Source organism: Charadrius vociferus, unplaced genomic scaffold (genome assembly GCF_000708025.1).
Source record: "Charadrius vociferus isolate BGI_N301 unplaced genomic scaffold, ASM70802v2 scaffold55, whole genome shotgun sequence".
Taxonomy (NCBI): domain Eukaryota; kingdom Metazoa; phylum Chordata; class Aves; order Charadriiformes; family Charadriidae; genus Charadrius; species Charadrius vociferus.
The window spans coordinates 3,534,283-3,543,645 of record NW_009648444.1 but is presented as its reverse complement, the minus strand read 5'-3'; the positions used below and the strand labels follow the sequence as shown (position 1 = coordinate 3,543,645).

The 9,363-nt window shown below is 38.6% G+C and overlaps 1 protein-coding gene across 1 annotated transcript in view; it reads right to left on the bottom strand.

The window, feature by feature from the left end:
- Window positions 1-9,363, bottom strand: part of SLC39A8 (solute carrier family 39 (zinc transporter), member 8) — a 62,237-nt gene that overhangs the window by 23,279 nt on the left and 29,595 nt on the right. The window lies entirely within an intron of this gene.

Sequence of the window (9,363 nt, the reverse complement as noted above, 5' to 3'; positions counted from 1 at the left end):
CTGCCGGGGGATGGCGCCAGGCGCGGGCAAAGGGGGAAGGCTGCTCAGGGGCCAAGGGTCACAAAACCATCGGACACATCCGCGGAGGCACGCACTCTCTTTCCCGGCCTGCCCCAAGCGCCGTTTGCAGACGTACCCCGCGCCGAGCTCTGCCCGCCCGCCTTCCCCACCCGCCACGCAGCACCTCCCCCTGCCCGGGCCCCACCAGGCGCCCACCTGCCGTGACCCGACACACGCCCGGCGGGAGAGTGGAGGGCAAGGTCCGGGCCCGGGCCCCGGCCAGGCACACACACCTCAGCAGCAGTATCTCCGCTGCCGAGGCAGCTGGACCTTGGAACTCGCCTCTCTCAGGCCTCCCTCCCTCCCTCCCTGCCACAGGCTGAGACGTGGGTTTGTGCCCAGTCTACCTTTGGAGGAAACTTTAATGCACACAGAGGCGGCATGGGATTTCATGCATCCTTTTTAACAAGCAGAGAAAACTGGGACTGGTCACAGGTATATTCCCAGGGGCTGTCACTCAAGTGGTTTGGATAAAGATCCTCATGTTTCTGGATAGCACCCATGTAGTAGCAGCTCCAGCTCCCAGGAGATTTGTGCTATTACCAGGTTATTCTGTAAGCGCCTGTCAGAAAGTTTCTTCTAAATACCTATAGTGGGCACAGACAGCATATTTTCAAAATGATACTTTTTTTTAAAGCATATGCTCATTTAGACCTCTGTGGAACTGTGCTGAATTACATGAGCTGAGACACTGTCCCTGATTCCAAATTTCCTGAAACCAGAATTTTGCACTCTCTGTGCCAAGCAGTCTGGGTAACAGCACTACAAAGAAGGCATAGTTAAAGATATTTCACAAGCAGTGAAACTCGTTAACTCGTTTGGATAAATTCTTCCTAAACAACTTCCATACCACAATGCACAAAGCATCTAGCAGGGGAAAAAAAAAAAAAAAAAAGAAAAAAATAAATGCCAGCACCATAACCCACTATCGGGAGGGAGGAATGATTCTAGAGAGCACTACAATCATATAAATTCTACTATTGGAAAACCTAAATGTTACTCTTTCTGAATTAGAGCCTGAATAGCTGAGATACTTGCATGCTTCCCTCATACTTGGTTGGTGGCAGCTAAAACAGCCCAGGCACAATTTAGTTACAAGGTTGTTCCAAATGACAGTCCCCATCTGCACCGGTTATACCGCCAGCGGTGGCTGAAGATGCTCCACCCTACTGACCTCTCCATTTACATGTGCATTTTGGGTCTCTTCCACAGAAATCAACAAAATCAACACAAGATTTCCTTTGCTGCTAAGGGAATCACAACATTCCTCTTTAGGCAGCAGCTTAGTCAGTAGCAGAACTGACACCTCCTATACTTTGTTCTTCAGTGTGTCTATTTCTAAACACGGCTCTATAAACAGTTGATTATTCAAGGCATTCTGCAATTTTAAAAAGGTCTATATTTGAAAAGTGCATTATGACCAGTAGATAAACTGGAAACAACTGCTAACTGGTTAAATCAGGTAAATGAAAACAGGTTGCTTGTTGCAGCAAAAAGGTTTGTCAGCGCTCTGTTGTACAGGGCCAAAGGGTTAATCTCAAAATTGATTATTTTAAGACTTGCTTTTTATCAGTAACAGAAATACAAAGGATTATTTAAATTAGCGTAATTAAACAAACATTTACATTAGTTCTTAGGCCCATATTTGCATAATGCTAAAAAGTTCAAGGAATTGCTGGATAATTCCATTAAGAATTATTCTCTGTTGCCAATCCTTTGCAGAATTAAAATCCTGCTCTGAGAGAGAGCGAAAATTTTTCCTCAAGGAGCGATACATTCACATTGCTCTTGTTTAAAAGAAAAAAGTTTCTAAACTGAGTGTTAACGAAAAAGACTGCAAAAGCTAGAAGGGCACACTAACCATAAAGCCAGACATCATGTACCTTTCAGACTGTATGTCTAACACTTGAAGGACTACTCCAGATTTTGTGTATATTCTTGTGATGTACAGACCTAATCAGAAAGTCTGATCTTTGTTCATGTCAAGTCCGATAAAGCTTAGCCAAATACATAACAGAGCCAAATTCTCTTTCTCAAACTGAAAGAACAATCTGTTTGTACACTGTAAACCAAGTATTTCCCAACAGTACTTCATGGTCCTGATTCACTAGTGATTTTTTTTCCTGCTTTTCTTACACCTGTGTAATGTTACTGTCACATTTGAATCACCACAAGGTGCCAGCACACCAGATGGTGACTGACAGTGGGCAAGATGATACATTATCAGTTTCTCCAATCTTGTAAAGGGCCAAATCCTCTCCGAAGTGGGTTTCTCAGGAAATTCAGTGAAGCTGTAGCTAATAACATCAAAGCTAGCGTGATTTGTAATCGTATATGTTATTTACATATTTCAAAGTCAGAAGAACCCTCTCTGTTTATTTTCATTCAAAGCAATTGAAATAAACCTATTTCAAAATACCAGTCATATTATAATTCTGTCATTTGGCAGGTAAAATAGATACACCCATCCCTTGTATTAACATTTGCACCTTTTATCGCTCAACTCTTAGTTGGAGTAACTATTTAAAGAGGATTAAAAAATTATATCCTGTAACTAATCACCCTTGAATGAAACGACATATAGCAATGGATATTTCTAGGGGAAGTAGCTAGGTAGATACATAAAAATACTGGACTGACACCTTTTTTCATGTATTTTTCCCTAAATAATTCACTTCACTGTGGTAAGTAAATTCCCAGCAGCTCTATTCATTCATTTTTAACTTGACCAGGCAGACTCAAACACTCACAGCCACTATATTCTAACTTCCAGAGCCTCACAGTCAAATAAATTACAGATTAATAGCATGCTAAGACAGATACTCAGCTTTCAGTATTGCCAGCTCAGGAAGCTTGCAATTCTCCTCAAGTCTGTGCTCTTGCAAATACTGAAAGGAAATTCAGGGATTAGAGCTCTAGGAAAACAGTTAAAGGGTACTGTGAAGACTGAAAACCACAGAAGACAGATTAAAAAAAACCCATACTGTTTGGCTTAAAAAATTTATGATAAAAAAGCCTGAATCTCATCAATCTGCAGATCTTGACTCATTTTTGAAAGCTTGGGTTCACAGAATGGCAGTAGAAGTATACCCTTATCCTTGTATATCATAGTGGTAAAGTTTCTGAAATTGCAGAATTAAAAGGAAACTTTCCTTTAAGGCACATTGGCCAAAATACCTCGTATGGGTACAGTAAAACATTCAAAGGGAAAAGTGGGATCTCAAGTTTTACAAAAGAGTTTGACTCTATAATTTTAATAGTTTAATAGTGAATTACAAGTGGTAGGGGCACAATACGAACCTCAAAGTAGGAGAGGTATAATGGCATTGCTATGGTAAATCAATCATAACGTGCCCCTTTTCCAAGACTGCACTATGGGTACAATTTGTGTATTGTTTACTATCCTGAGAGGCTTGGCTCACACAAAAGGTTAACATTATGCAATAGATTTCACCCAGCAAGAGGTATTACTCGTTCTACAACCCTGTACTAGCCAGTTCATTAGCTCGCTCTCTGTGAAACTGTAAAATATCCTGTTTCTGAATAAGGAATACGATCCATTCGCTCCTTAGGACTAAATATTGTTTAAGCAAGTATTTTTAAAAACAAAATCTCTATAACAAAATAATCAGATTAAAATCCTCACTGCTTACATTTTCAAATACTAATATATAGAGATATTTAAGGATCTCCAATCACAACAAGAATATCTCTTTAACGGAGCTATGCAGATGAAGTTATCTTCAGTTCATAGCTGCTCATTAGAAAACTAAGCTTAATAAAATTCTGCTGACACTTTGGAAATATTATCTGTCCCCACCTTGTTAGCGTAGGGTCAAGATTATCTAGGTCATATTTCCAGTGTCAAAGCTTAAAGTGGTTTTGAATTTAAAGTTTTGGCCTAGGGGTATCTCTAATTTTCAGTTGGTAAATAGGCTTCTAATTTATAAATCCAGTAGCTGTTGGGCTACAGGTTTGGATGGCATGAAGTGAGCTAGTGCCTGGAGACCTGAGCCAGCTTATACCAGCTGTGGGTCATGACTCAAAGTACCCAATAGGTGTGTGCAGAGATAGGAAGTAATAAACTTTCTTAAAAGACAGTAGTAATCACTGCGAAGACTAATACACATTGCCTCGCACTGCTCAAATAATCTTTACCAGAAGCGTAATCTTCTGGAAAACATACAGGTCTTTTGCAATTTTGGAATAAAAAAAAGGCAAAAAGACACTACACATTCTTATCAGTAAAACTTCATTTTGTAAGAAAATGGAAGTTCAGAAGTTTGGAGCTCATTTTCAAGGTTGCCTTATTTTAAACTGTAGGATTATAAAAAAGAATTTTTACATTTACAAATTCAAAGTGAAACATTCCACCCATTCTCCCCAAGTCTTACAAACACACTTTGAAATTTAAATTTTCTATTGTTCTAAAATTAGATCAAAACCAACCTTAAAGTCTCAAAATCATTGATGAAACAATTAATGTTTTGTAGGAATATGCCTAGTACTGACCTCTTACCTGGTGATGACCTTTAAATCCACCAGAGGATTCCAGGGGAGGGTCAGTACATGACTGAAAGCTAAAAGCCCAGATTATACTGACATATCTGCCCTGAATTGTATGTATCTAAAGAACAAGGGTTGCCACAGAATAAAGGAGAAACAGTCATATGTCAATATTAGTATGATTAGATAAGCAGAGTAGTGTCAGCAGGATGTCTGAGACACAACATGCTGGCGTTGTATTTTACAGGCTGGATTCAGCAGGGATCAAGATGAACCCTGTGAGAAAGCAATGCTAAACCAGCTGCAGGAGTCATTTAAGTTTTTTCCTCATAATCCTGTACGGTGAAAAAGTAGTAGAGCTTCCAGGAAGCGACCAGAACAGCCTTACCAGCTCCCATGACAGAACCAGGAAGAAAACAGTTGTTCTGGACACTTTTCTAGATCAGTGGCCTTCAATACATCAGTCCCTTCCTTTGTTTCTTGGAAATACAGCTGCTAAACATGTTTGAATAAGCAAATTACTTCTGAAAACCTGAAAATTCAGCTGTGAGTTTGCAAATCATGTCAGTATGCTTAGCACATCTCCAAAATAGGTGCTGTACAGGTCCCTGGGATTCGCAAATGTGCATTGAACCCAGCTTAATTTTTCAACAACTACCAATATGAGAGAGGGGAGAAAAGGTGCTATAAGACAGAAGACATATTACTTCAGAGGAAACCCACAGTTGCAGCTAACAATCTCCTAGTTTGGGATGCAGTGAGATATCATATAGAATCAGGCCCTGTCTATCTTGTACCCACTTACTGAAATTTTAGAAGTTCTAATTAACAGACAGTACTTCAATTTGCATGAATTCTTAAGTAAGTACTGCTGTCATGCCAAGTTTAAATTCAGGATATACTTAAAACTGTGGTGCTTTAATCTATTAAAACAATATCCCCTAAATGACAGTTTTAAATTTTGAGACATGGCTCTCGGTCAAATATTAGTTCAGTCATTTGGGGCATATTACTTGAACACAGAAAGCACCTCAGTTTAACGCCATCCTGAATATATTTTCCTGTCTAGCTGCAGCTATCTGCAAGTAACAAAGTGTGTTAACATGATTTCAAAGGTATTTAGTATCGTTCTTTTGCAAGACCAGCAGCGTTATCACAATGGAGCACCAGAGTTACACACAGTTCATGACAGCTTTTGAACTCTTCGTGCTTTCATGAACTGGTTACAAATATTTATAGCATAGATTAACAGTCAGACTCTGCCTGGCAAAAAAATGGGTTTGGTTTTGTTGAAAAGTATTAGAAAATAGGTTTTCTAAAATTACTTTATAGAATACAGCCACAGGATACCTTTGAGGCTAGATAAGAACTAAACAGGATTGAAACAGGACTGAATATTCATATTGACAATCAAAACATACAAGTGCATCAGCCAGGACTTCATAAAATGAAAGAGAAAACGGTATGAACCCTTACATATAGGTATAACAGTTAGGTAGGAGGTTGCCTACAGACAACCTTACCAAGTTTGGATTCCTATACCATAGGCAGAAGGAGCGCACTGGAGCACCCAAAGGCAGTTCCTATTTCATCTTGAGGTTATTCAAATCAGAAACATTATTATGGACTTGGTTCACCTAACAGTGGAATCAATTTCCATGCTTATTTCACTAAATATGAGTGTGCATAAACACAAACAAGAGAGGTGTTTAGAATATTCTACTGCTAAATCATTTATAGGAAAATCTTGAACATACACAGACAGAGGTACAAGGACACCCACAGGCTATACGCTGCACTTGAAACCTAGTGTCTGAAGTATCTAGTAAAGAAAGAAGACGAGATTATTATATTCAATGTTATTGTAAATAGAACTTGCAAATTTTTTAAAAGTTATCTTAAGAATCTGAAAGCTATTAGTAACTTATATACTGAAGTTTTTTAGAATGCTTGTCCCTTAAAGGAAAATAGACACAATTCAGTGAAACAGAGAACTCTCATTGTTTTCATTGTTCTGTATATTTTCACAAAGGGCATGGATGCATCTGACTTCAGGGATTTAATTGAGCTGATGCTTGTGCGCTAGAAGTCAGTGGAGAGGAATAAGCCCTGCCAAAGGGTAATGCTGACACTAGGTCTTCCTTCAGCAATTAGAGCAGTAGCACTGAACAAATACCTGTTTCAGTTACATATGTAAATCCATAGATTTGACTTATGTAACAGTGTGTTCTAGAGCTCACTAGAATTTGTGGGGGGAAAAGCCTCTCTATGAGGGTTCCTCATGTGTAGAAGGAAATGATACTTCCAGTATCAAGCAGCTGTCATCAGTGTTCATTCACTGTTTTCTCCTCTCTCTTCCCAAAATATTTTCTGGTCAAGCAGAATATTTCAGCATCCACCCTTCCCACAGTGCCCTCTTTTCAAAGATAGGTCACTCCGTTGAGCAACGTACAAGAGGATATACAAAATTCATATATTCCCTTGGCATTCCCCCTTATCGCTAGAGGAAAGTTTTGTATATAAGCAGTGGCATTTCAGTATTACTAGACTAACGTGTCTGCAACAGCCCTTGGCAGTATGAAGTATAAGTTTGAACTTTCTCTCACTGGTACTCAAAGTGCCAAAATGTTAATGGAACAATTATTTTTGACAAACAAGTATTTAATGTACATCTATCTGCATGGTGGCAGTGATTTTAAGATTTGAATGCTTACTATTTACGTAAGAATTTCTCATGCCATTTCTAACTTCATCATGGCACACCTGGTTTTAGACTTTTATTTAATGCTGGAGTTGGATGTTACAGCGTGTACGTGTGGTCGGTTTGGGGTTTTTTTTTGTGGGGGTGGTGAGTTGAGAAAAACCATTTGTAAGTGACAGCATATTCTTTTCATATTCAACTGTTCTTGCTTTAAAATCTTGTACTCTGATTTAGACCTAGTGCCATTAAACCTAGCTTACTGAGTTAGGAGCACTGCCAGCTCTGCTGAGTAGTCTTTATACACAACGTTTACAGAAGGCCAAGGCTGGAGTCATGAATGTACCAGAACATTGATTTTAAAGGAGTCATTAATTTACAGAACCAGAAAAGTTCTATGACTAAAAAAAATATGCTTTAAAAAAGAAGTTTTTGGAACCTGTATGTTAACTTATCATCAGGTCAGATTACTAAAAAACCTCCAAAGAACAATTGCCTTTGTTTACCACAGCTCAAACCTTCTGAAGTATTTACTACCAGTTGTAGAATAGAAAGTGTTAAAATGGCTAAAGGATAACACAGTACAAACATTTGACAGAGAATTGTTCCTGAACAAGTTACAGATTAAAAAAAAAAAAACCCAAAAAAAAAAAAAAAAAAATCAGACAACTAGTTCAATACCATTAACTTCAGCAAGCTGGCTGCAAAAGCGTTCAATAATTTTGCAGCTCAATTCACACATTGGTTTCTTATCATCCTAACTCTAAAATGCTGTAGAGGATTTATAGTCCATTAACACTTTTAAAGGTCTTTGAAGACTAAATACATTATGTTAATTCCTTTGAGTCAATTTATGCTCTTCTGGTATAAATCAGAGTAGAATTTATCTGGCAAAGCAGAACAGAGGATGAATTAGAATCGCAATTTACAAGTCAAAAATGAAAAGAGTCCCACAGTCTGTATTTGCTTGACCTACAAAAGGTGTCCTCTCAAGCAAGCCCAGCAAGGAGAAAAGAAACGTAACAGTTCAGGTCAGCTTGTTCCCCGTTTTTGTGAGCTTGTGAGGCAAACGTGTGGACACAGTGTTTCCAAGCTCTAAGCTGCAGAAGCAGATAATAAATTGCTATAGATGAGGAAATGGCCTCTCTATATCCACCTTTATAGCTGTCAAAGTATACCAACATGAACAGATTATAAAATTATTCAAAAATAATTCTTATTTTTAGCACACAAATATGGGAAGAACTGAATACTTTGTGAGCAAACACTAATAACTGTAAGAGAACCAATTTAAAAAAACGAAATGGCCTTAAGCAACTGCCCTAGAAATGATTCATTTTGGGGGTGGACATAGATCACCACATGTTAGAAGAGCACAGCACAACCAGTGAGAAAGCTTCATAAGCAAACAATTATCAGCCTACTGCTTGACACCACATAGTTGTTGAAATGCCTTACATAGTTGCTTGTGGCTATTTATGATTCTTCAGGAAAGAAAGATTCACCATCTAATCCCTGTAAGTAAATATAGTTTCAGTCCTCACTAAAGGGCTACCAAAGCAATAGTTGAATAGCAATAGGCACCGCAAGTATGACCTTCCTCTGAGAATCTCAAGAACACTGAGTTTAAGAGCTCATCTTCCCAAAACCTGTAGGTGAAGGAAATACCATATTAGTTTTTACAGCTTGGGAAACCTACAAACAGTGAAGTTCAATGATTTAAATGCAAACAAGTGCATGGAATCCACTTCTTTGACTCCCACTGCACACCATTCCCTCCTTGTAAAAACACTATTCAACAACGGCAAGACTGTGTATAGGATTAAATTCTTAAACAAGAGAAGCAGAAGGGGTCAACTCAAAATGTGAGGCACATTACGTACTTTACCAAGGCTGATTTGTTTGGGGTTTTTTTTTAAATAAATTCATCTCAGGACACAAAAAATCCTGTTTTGTAAGGACACGCTGTAATTTTGTTGCTTGGAAGCAAGGAAGCAACGTTAAACATTGGTTCACAATAATGTGGGAGAAGCACTAGTATCTCTTATTTCTAGCAACCCATTACTTAACTGTGGTAAGAGATGACCCTCCCTAACTGT